At 45.7% G+C, this 9,271-nt stretch overlaps 1 long non-coding RNA gene across 1 annotated transcript in view; it reads right to left on the reverse strand.

Moving 5' to 3' along the window:
* LOC116459922 (uncharacterized) overlaps positions 1–8,919 on the reverse strand; it is a 175,473-nt gene extending 166,554 nt beyond the window's left edge. The window contains exon 1 of the long non-coding RNA XR_009211368.1: positions 8,644–8,919. This is a non-coding gene — a long non-coding RNA (uncharacterized LOC116459922). The remainder of the gene's footprint in view (positions 1–8,643) is intronic.
* Between the last annotated feature and the right edge of the window lie 352 nt (positions 8,920–9,271).

Here is a 9,271-nt window from a genome sequence, read left to right on the forward strand (position 1 = left end):
AGGCGCCCGCCACCACGCCCTGCTAATTTTTGTATTTTTAATTAACTTAAGTACATTTTTAGACATACTGCTATTTATTGCACACTTAATAGACTACAGTACAGTGTAAACATGACTTTTATATGCACTGAGAAACCAAAAGTTTGTATGACTCACTTTACTGTGATATTCACTGTGCTGCAGTGGTCTGAAACTGAACCAGCAATATAACTGAGGTATGCCTGTATTTTGAGAGGGAGACACAATCACATGCATAGTAATATGTAATAGCTATTACAGTTTATTGTTATAATTATTTGATTTTATTACTAGTTATTGTTGTTAACCTCTTATTGTGCCTAATTTATCAACTGAATTTTATCATAGGTATGTATGTATAGGAAAAAACAGACAACATAAAATATATAGGGTTCAGTGCTATCCATGGTTTCAAGCATCCACTGGGGGTCTTGGGATGTCTCCCCCAAGGAGAAGGGGGTGCTCCTCATGTGGTTGTCCTCCCAGTCTGCTGCAATTGATCTCAAAATACAGAAGAAGAGAAATTCAAACAAAAAGAGGCCAACGTCCAAAAAAAAAAAACGGCGGGACCTTGGGTGCAGATCTTACAGTGGCAGTTAAGACATTACCTCCTAGACCCCTTTCTTGATGTATATGAAAGAAGGAGGAGATCGCAAACTGTCAGCACTTGGCAGAGATTGCAGCACATGGTGATAAAGGTAGCAGAATATATGAATTAATGAAACATGTAGGGAATCCTGTCCAACTTCCTAATTCAGCAGAGGATAAAAATGAGATGCAGAGGATTGAAATGTTCTGCTTAAGGTCACTAAGATAGTTTGTGGCAAAGCTAAGATTAGATCCTCGGTTTCCTGACTCGTTATGGACTCATAGAATCCCAGGGTTTGGAGGAATGGCCCAGACAAACCAGCCCTGAAATACTTGAAGCACTGTTTCCACATGCGGCAGGTGCAGGCCCAGTTTACTTCCAAGCTTCTGAGTGATGACATCTCATTGCTTCCCAGGACAGCCCATTCTGCCTTTGGACAGCTCTGAATGCTGGAGAATGTCTTAGTTTCCACCCACTCCTGCCTTGTAGTCTTACAACATGAGCTTTGCCCTGTTTCCCTTGGTCCTCAGAGTCGATGGTAGCTGTGAACCCTCTAGGTTCTCCGTCATTCTTCTGGAGGCAGTGTCAGGGCCTTTTGCAATCTGATCCCTGTGCTTTGGGCCTATTCTGTCCTTGTCTTCTTAAATATGATGCCTAAAACTGAATGCCAGTGCTCCAAAAGTGGTTACCGTAGCCCAGAGAAGACAGGGGCAGCTCAGCATTCTAGGAAATATTCCACCATAATGTAGCCAAAGATGGACGGAACAAATATATGAAAACCACCTCCTGCCCTAAGCCCTGGATTCTTCATCCTCACTGCTGCTAAGCGCCATGGCACCCTTCGGGTTCTAGTGCAGTTAATTCTTTGAGCTCAAGTGAAGAGCCTTTTTATTTGACCTTTTAAAATGCCATTCTAATACAATATGATAATAGTATTGTAGATATTAATAGATAATAATACTGTATTATATACAGGATATTTGGCAAGAGAGTCGATTTTAGGTACTTTTATTACAAAAGACAGTGATGACATGAGATAGCAGATATGTTAACTGGCTGGACTGTGGCATTCACTTCACTGTGCATACGTATATCAAAACATCATGTTGCATGCCTTAAAAATATCCAGTAAAAAATAAATAAAAATTAGAAAATAAAATGGCTTTCTGTCTTGTTCAGCCTTTTCTTCTAACCTGCACTGTGAGGCCCTTTTGGCTCTTGATCCTGACTGTGCTTCAACACGTGTGGTTTACCATTGAGCAGGACACAGTTAAGGCTTGCAGCTCAGCACCAGAAGTGTCTGTGCAAACCACTGCTGGTCATAGCTTAGACCAGCCTTTGTTGGGTGTATTCACTGGACCTGCCAGGGAACAGCCACCCCAACCACCTCTGGCCCACATGCCTTTATTTTGTACACAAGGATATCATCACGAGAGACTGTGCCAGATGCAACCACTGTGGCTCCAGCATTTCCTTGACCTACCAGTCTAGCGGCCCCGTCAGAAGAAAGATGAATTTGCTTTCACATGATTTGTGCCTGTGAACCTGGTGTTGTGCGTGTGTCACAATGGCCCCGCCACTCTAGCAAATATTGATGAATATGCCTGTGCCCTGCTGGTCAACCCTGCCACATGAAAGGCTGAAGAGCACATACAGCCAATTTAAAGCAGGGGATGGTCCCTGATGAGGCCCCTGGGCTCTAATGCCCCAAGACTCATCTGGGCGTGATCTATGGGAGCTAGACTGCCCTTTCCTTCCTGGACTTATGGAGGACAGAGGCCTCTATCCTCCAGTGGCTCACACCTGTAATCCCAGCAGTTTGGGAGGTCAAGGCAGAAGGCAGGGGGCACTCCAGAGCTGCTGCCCTTACGTGGTCCCCAAGGAGGAACTTGTCCACTCTACTCCGAGCACAGTCCCCAGCCCTTTCTCATCTTCGGGACTCCTTGCCCACTCCCTGAAACAGGCCTTGGCGCTCGCCTACCTTTTCTTCCCCTCTTGGCTCCCTGCGGGGCTGCTGCCACCTCTCCCTAGTCTCCACCAAAGCTAACAGGAAGCACCGGCTCTCAGGTCTCTTGGGGTCAGCTTTATGAACTTATGGTGCTGAAGGACTCCACTACAGCCACAGAATTCCAGTCTGTTCATTCCAATCCAGTAAAGCATTCCAATCAAACCAAAGGAAAAAATCTACGGGGCCCATAATCCTGCCATAGACCAACAAACGTGCCGCTTATCAGTTTGGATTCCAGAGGAAAGAAGGGCTCCCCGTACAACAGTGACGGAAGAGCCTTCTGTGTTTGCAAAACCACAATCTCCCTGATCAGAGTGCCATCTAAAATTGTTACAAATAGGTCAGTAATCTCTGCCTTCAGCACAGAGGGGTCCTTTTACATTTTTTCCACGGTTTGTTGTGTGTTATTTTTGCCATCATTCTTCAGTGTGTAGGTGGCATCGTCGCCAGGAGGAAGAGACAGTGATAAACGAGCTTTCGGGTGTTGCCACTCTTTAAAAAAATCCTCTAACGAGTGGTTCTGAAGCCTGAGGTCATTGTCAGGTGCAGCCTGAGAGGAGGAGAGCCTCCTCGGTGGGGATCTTGAAGGAACACTGTCCACTCCAGCGTTCCAGGCCACGAGCAGCACAGCAGCCCTCAAGGAGGCTACGCATACCGTCCACATGTTGGATCCAGCTGAATCGAACACAGCCAACCCTTTGAACTGCTTCAGCAAATAATATTTGACGCTTGGAATGCAGATAGCACTATACATATTGTGTATGTTTCAAAGTGGCAGAGCATACCTTACTTAATCTGTCCTAACAACACACCGTAAGCACAGACCTTTTAACTCTTTCTGTTTAAAGATTCAAACTCTGAGAATTTGAGGGGGTCAAGGTTGCTGGGCTAATTAGCAGACAGGCCAGGACGAGAATTGAGGTTTCTTGAACCCAAGACATAGACTTTCCAGGGAGAGAATTAGGGAAAGAAGATGGAAGAACTATGGTGTTGGACCCAAACAGACTTGGATGCCAATCATGGCTTTCCTTGTTACCAAACAAAACAGCCTAGGACTAGCTACTTAAGTGCTCTGAATTCTAGTCACCTTAGCTGTAAAATGAAAGTATTTCCACCCGTCAGGATGATGGTGAGAAATGGCACATGCAGCCTGCTTGACACGTGCTAGTTATTACCACAATGGCACCGAGCTTCTACTTAACGTCTTCCTCACTGCGCGACAGTGTTATCCAAAGGGCACCAGCAGGCGCGGTATCTCACACCTGTAGTCCTAGCACTTTGGAAGGCTGAGGCGACGGGACAGCTGAGCCCAGGAGTTTGAGACCAGCCCAGGCAACATAATGAGACCTTATCTCTACCAAAAGCATTTTTTAAAGTTAGCTTGGTGTGTTGGCATGTACCTGTAGTCCCAGCTAGTCTGGAGGCTGAGGTGGGAGGATCACTTGAGCCCAGGAGTTCAAGGCTGCAGTAAGCCATGATCGTGACACTGCACTCTAGCCTGGGTGCCAGAGATCCTGTCTCTAAAACAAAGAGCAAAGACAAAGTGCACTCCACAAGTCATGTGTGAAAGGAAATGTTTTCCCAAGAGAGTCTCCTTTCATTGTTAAGCATTTTGGGGACCTTGCCTACTTTATCACCCTCTTTGAAATTAGCATCTTATGAGCCACACCGGACTTCAGTCTCCAGGAAGGCGGGAACATGCTGGTGTTTCTTATACAAAGCCTGCACACAGTCTACACCCAGTGAAAATTGCTGAATGAGCAATTGTGAGGAGTCCTGCTCCAGGAAAGAAAAAAGAAGAACTAACTTTGTGGAACCAAATTTCCAAAACTTGCATCGCAGAGTCTGTCTTTCTCTGAATACCTGAAAGCTGCCTTAAAAATGCTGTTCTGGAGGGTCTGGTGTGTTTCCAGCCGCTCTCTGGCTAGGGGAAGTCTGCGGGGAGGGAGAGGGCGTTAGGCGGAACCCAGTGGGTTTTCCATTATGGCCATTTCCAATTTTATAAGCCCCCTAACTCTGGGCTGACTTTTCTCATACCCAAGGACGTCACTGACTTCCTTTCTCTGTCCTCCAGTTCATTTAGAAAATGCAAATGCTAATTTCACTCTTAGTCTATAAGGAAAAAATAATAATTAGGAAGGTTAGTACAAGGCACATTTGCAATGTATTTCAAAAGTAAATTAGAACTTTATCTTATAGGCATTAATGGATTAACTGAATCCTGGCTCCTACACGTTAGCCTGAGGTCAAGAGTTAAAACAACATTGAAATATCTTCCTAATCACAAAGAAATTCCAAATCAAGTCATTTCATTTGCACAGAAGCCTTGTAAATGCGATCTCTGCAGAGGGAAAGCACTCCATGGGGCGAAGGGGAAGAAAGAGCAAGGGTACGGGTCCCAGCAGTCCCAGCCTGGACTCTTCCTAGCTGTTGAGCACAGCTGAAAGAACAGAGCAACACTTGAGGCCAAGGTGGAAAGAGCTTCCTTTCCTTGTAGGCCACTGACCTTACACGGGAACGAGCACTGCCAGCAAACACCTGTGATGCCAATCGTCTTGCAGGTAGGAGAGATCCATCCAAGAGTGGGATGGACTCGACATAAGCTGCAGGTGTGATTCCTAAAGGCCGTGCTACTCAAACACCACGGAGGCTCGGCAGCAAAAAGCTGCTGGCGGGGTTGCAAATTGCCAGGCACACCTGACACTCATGGCCCTACACGCTCATTCAACTGTTGAGAAAAGATACGGAATCGAAATCTACCCACCGGGCAACCCGTGTTCATTAACAGATATAAACAAAATGTGGTCCATCCACACAACAGAATATGATTCAGCCTTTAAAAGGAAGGAAACGCTGACATGGGTTAGTTACCACTGGATAAACCTTGAAGACATAGTGCTCAGTGAAATAAGCCAGTCACAAAAAGATGAGCGCCGTGTAATTCCTCTTACAGGAGGCACTAAAGTAGGCAAATCCATAGAGACAGAAAGTACAGTGGGGGCTGCCAGGGTTACGAGAGGAGGAGTTACTGTTCAATGGGTAGAGTTGCCATTTCACAAGACGAAAAAGCCCAGAGATGGGTGGTGGTGACGATGCCCCACAGTGTGAATGTGCTTAACCCCACTGGACTGTGTGCCTAAAATGATTAAATGGTTAATTTTATATTATATATATATTACCATAATTAAAAAGAACAGCATCAGTAGGGCCAGCACAGTGGCTCACACTTGTAATCCCAGCACTTTGGGAGGTCAAGGCGGAAGGATTGCTTAAGCCCAGAGGTTAGAGACCAGCCTGGGCAACATGGCAAGGCCCTGTCTCTACAGAAAATCAGCTGGGCATGGTGGCATGTGCCTGTAGTCCAAGCTACTCAGGAGGCTGAGATAGGAGGATCAGCTAAGCTCAGGAAGTTGAAGCTACAGTGAGCCACTGCACTCCAGCCTGGGCAACAAAGCCAGAGGACCCTGTCTCAAAGGACAAAAAAATAGCACCAGCTATTTTTAAAAAATCCCCCATGGAAGTCAGGAACACTTTTATTCACTGCTTCCTCAGCATCACAAAAGGTGTTTCTTCCCCATCCTGGTCTCCCAACCAAGGATAACCATTATAAATGCTGGTGCTTTGAGAGAAGTTGGTCTATTTCTAAAGTGGTGGTTTCTGTTTAAGCCTGGAATTTGCTCTCTCAGAGGGTCAAGGACCATGTTGAGGCAGTCGGGCTGTGCAAAGCTCTGTGGCACCCCAACACACCGTTTGATTTCAACGGCACTGTCTCTAGCCATCAAAGCATCCCTCTTTTGGCAGAAGTTTTCGATGACTGGCATTCTTTCACAATTCTTGCTCTATCAAATGTTTTTTAAAGCACCTCTGCCCATAAATGCAACACAAACAAGTTGCCCTGTGAGTCACACGGCGAGAGCACATGCTAAGTCCGCGTCATGATCTTTATGTAATTTGCTCCTTAGTCACTGTCTGGCCCATGAGGTAAACAGGGAGTGTGCATTTCTTTGAAAATAAGGGTCTCTATAAAAACTACCATTGTGAATAGACCGAGCAATAAAGCGCCCCACAAGGTGGTTAACTGAAAGGAATGTTTTAGAGATAAAAGCAGGTTTGTTTTGAAGTCATTCAGGATGAAATATGAAACAGGATTTCCCCAAGTCCACCCTGGACATTGATTGTTTTTAAATTTCAGAGGGAAAAATAATCACTGTGGCGTATCTAGGCCTTAGGGGCAAACGCTGAAGTCTCTCAGTGGATGCGGACTTTGCACAGGAAAAAAGGCACTGACCCCCTGCAGGTGGGGCATGGAGCCCCGCCGCCTCGCTTCCTCTGTGAGCTCCGCCCCGGCCGGCCCTGCCCTGCCGCATTTCTGCACAAAAAGATGCCAACGAGGGCTCGCAAGAGAGGCACGTGCACTCGGCACACGCAGTAAGAGAATCAGGAACTGCTTTTTGCTCACGAAGTGTGGGGCAGACTTAATGTCGTTTCTGTACCTACCTTTGGCATTATTCAAAGTTCCTTCTCCTCACACGCTGTGTAACACAAGAGAGAGCTGAACCTCCCAAAAGAGAATTCTGGTAGAAAGGGCCCAGAAGGCTGAGAGGAGGCAGGCAGCGTCACCTGCATGGTAAACACACACGCCTACATTCTGTCACACGCATGCACTCACACATTCACACTCACATGCTTACACACCCCACACTCACACAACACACACATGCACTCACACATTCACACTCACATGCTTACACACCCCACACACTCACACAACACACACACATGCACTCACACATTCACACTCACATGCTTACACACCCCACACACTCACACAACACACTTTCACACACATGCACTCAGGCATTCACTCACATACTTACACACCCCACCCACACACTCACACAACACACACACATGCACTCACACATTCACACTCACATGCTTACACACCCCACACACTCACACAACACTCTCACACATTCACTCACACACATACACGCCCCACACACATACACATAATACACACACGCACTCACACACATTTACACTCACACACACTCCTAACTCTCACAGACACACATCACACACATACACATACTCATACATTCACACACATTCACTCACACTCACATACTTACACTCCTAACACACATACACACATAACACACACATTCACACTCACACACTCCCACAGTCTCATATATATAGACACACTCACATATTCACATAACACACACACATACATTCACACACACATACACACACATAAATTCACATACGCACACACATACATGCCCACACAACTCACTCCCACACACATACACTCACATACATTCACACTCATTCAGTCATACACTCTCACATACACTCATACACACACATTCACACACATATTCACATACATACATAGACACACATATGACATAGTCACATTCACACTTGCACACACTCACATATTCTGTCACACACAAACTCGCATACTCACACACATTACACACACAGTGACACGTAACACACACAAATACACATAACAGACTCACACATACACTCACACCCACACACACATCATCTCACACACATACACGCACACAGGTAAACACACAACACACATACCTTCACTCTCAGCTGTTCTGCCCAGGGTTGGTGAGTATGAAACACCAGTATCCCCTGCCCTCCGGAGCCCTGGCAGGTGCTGTCACTGACCAACCATGACAGCCCCACTTCCTTCCAAGTCCAGTCTTGCCCCTCTGCTCCGCAGCCGCTCAGCCCTCCACGCAGCACCTGCCCATCCGTCTGAACCGTCACTTAAACTGACACCCATGTGCCCCAATCTGTGCTTCTTCATTCTTGAATCCAGAAATCTTAAAAGCCTGAATTGAGCACAAGTGAATTTCACATTAATGGAGTACAATTCATTTTTGCACATCTGTCTTGAGGAGAAAAGATGTATTCATGTAAAGGATGGGTCATACAAACCTTCTTAGATGTTTACCTGAATTTTCCAGTGGCTTATTATTTAATGATGCATTACCTTTGAAATATCTCCATAAGTGGGCATGAGACAGAATGTTCCAGCGGGGCTCTGACTTGAGCAGGGACCTGTGTGGGGTCATTCCAGACTTTGATTCCCTGGCCTAGAATTCAATGAGCTACGTGGACCCATAGTCTGAATCTTGAACATGCAGGGATGGAATGCCGCGGCTATGATCTCTAGAGTTCTTCCCAGCTTCCTGTATGTCTCTTTTTCCTGCAAGAAGAAGAAAACCATGTTGTCTTAATCAATTCAGTTAGGTGAGTGGAATTAAAGTTAATTTTACTGAATTAACTCCAATAAATTTGGGCGGCTCTCCTTCCTTTTTCCTACTCTGTGTGTGTGTGTTTGTGTGTGTGTGTGTGTCTGGGTGTGGAATGGAGGAGCGTATATGTGTTTTTCAAGAAAGCGAAGGGAGGGCTGGAATATTCTAGTTGAGTCAACTTCATAGAAATTTTTTCACAAGGGAGTTCTGTCAATCTTCCACCATAGCTACTTCAAGCTTTCTCTGTCCAAGTGTAGTTTTAACAACAAATTGTCAGCAAAGTTAAGGGCCTAGGTAGGACAAAAACTAATCCGAGAAAATCAGAACGTTCCAACAAAGTGTTTTGTTGAAGAAGCATCACCT

This window comes from Hylobates moloch, unplaced genomic scaffold, assembly GCF_009828535.3.
Source record: "Hylobates moloch isolate HMO894 unplaced genomic scaffold, HMol_V3 SCAFFOLD_20, whole genome shotgun sequence".
NCBI lineage: Eukaryota > Metazoa > Chordata > Mammalia > Primates > Hylobatidae > Hylobates > Hylobates moloch.